Raw genomic sequence first — 1,721 nt, forward strand, 5'->3', positions numbered from 1 at the left:
GAGAGTTTATTTGTCTTCAGTTCCTAAAAGCATTTCAGAATCACCAGTTCCTTTGATTTCTGCATAGTAATATTGCACTCCTCCGTAAGTTTTCCCACAGCAGTTTGCACTCCAACTGGCAACGCGTGCAGGATTTCAGTCCAATTTTCATATGGCTCTTCCTGCCTATCACTGTTGAGCTGAAGCCAGATTCCCTGCTGGGGAAAATTCCCTTTGGTCTACTGCTTCCAGCCCATCTTTGGTCTCAGAGTCTGGCCTCTACAACAGAGTCTCAGAGTCTGTGCCGTGCTATGGTTTCCTATCCCGTACTCCTCTTTGCAGATGAAAACTTCTTTCCTGTTCTCCTGCTTCCCACAGCCTTTGGGAGCATCACATAGGACATTTGGACCCATCGAGGTACAGGCACGCTCCAGGCACACAGCATGGAGTCAAGCTCTGGGCCACTGCCTCTCTGGATGGTCTTGGCCAAGTCACAGCACTTGCCTGTTCCTCCTCTCCCCTGCTTGTACATCAGAGCGTTTCCCAAGCCCACAGGGCCAGGATAGGGATGTAAGCCTCTGTAATTGTAAGGCTGGAAGAAATCCTTAGAAGGAAAACGCTGTAGAAACACAGCGTTATTCTAATGGCCATTATTTTTTCCTCATGAGACAACTAAAATTTGCAAAAGTAGCTACTTTCTGGAAGGTGCTACCACCATGAGTAAGTGTGGAAACATGTCGTGCACTCGGCTGGATGGGTATATATGGATACACGGGGGAGAGAGAGCAGCGACAGCAAGTGCGCGTGAAGCTTTTAGCAAACACGGGCTCAGACACTCTCAGCCCAAGAGCCGTCGTGATCCCTGGGAGAGGCATGTCACGATTTCCTGTCCTCCAAGAGCACCCAGGCTTCCCGCAAGCTCTCGGGTGGATGGCTTGTCAGTGTCTCCTCCCAACCACCACATTGTAGCGGAGGGGCACTGAGGAGGGAGTGACATTTCCATTCCAGTCATTAAATCTTCTTGGCGTTGCTCCAGTCCCCTAGGAATTCCTATTAGAAATGCAAATGGCTGGAAGGGGGGTGTGTGGGGTGGTGGTGGTGTAGATCAGAGCTCGGGAGGGAACCACTTAGAGATTGTTGTGCCTCAGTTTCTCTACCCCCCGACTGGGCTAACACCGTTTCCCCGCGCTCCTCCATTTATGCAGGTTTCCAGAGTACTGCAGGAGCCGCTGGGTAAGCATTGCACACCGATGGCTGTGGCAGAGCCGAAAGCTGCGCTCCTTATGGTGCCTTTCAACCCAGATTCTCACCGTAACTCCTACGAAAAGGCAGCACCAGATTATTTTTTTTTTCCTTTCTAAATTGTTTGTCAGTGACTTTTTCCACACCGCGCTAGTAACTCTGTGGCAGCAGAGATCTCCTTCCTCAGACCTCTCCCTACTTTTCCACTAACTGGAAAAAGAGGGCAAAGCCGAGCCGATGCTGCTTGAAGGGCACAGGCGCATCTCCTCACGTTTTCCGGTGCTCCTCCACACATCAGGCACCGGTGTGAGGTGGGCAACATCCCGGGAGCCGGGGTCTGGCTGGCTGGGGGGAGCACAGCCGAGGCGGGGAACCAGAGAGGGCCGCTCAGGGAAGATGATGGGGCTGTGGGTTTTGTGGGCATGAGGCGCGGTGCTGCTTGCCTTGGTTTGGGGGAGGCGGGGGCTGAGCCCCGGTGGTGGTGGCCCCAAGCCCACCAT

Source organism: Charadrius vociferus, unplaced genomic scaffold, assembly GCF_000708025.1.
Source record: "Charadrius vociferus isolate BGI_N301 unplaced genomic scaffold, ASM70802v2 scaffold111, whole genome shotgun sequence".
In the NCBI taxonomy this organism is placed as follows: Eukaryota; Metazoa; Chordata; class Aves; order Charadriiformes; family Charadriidae; genus Charadrius; species Charadrius vociferus.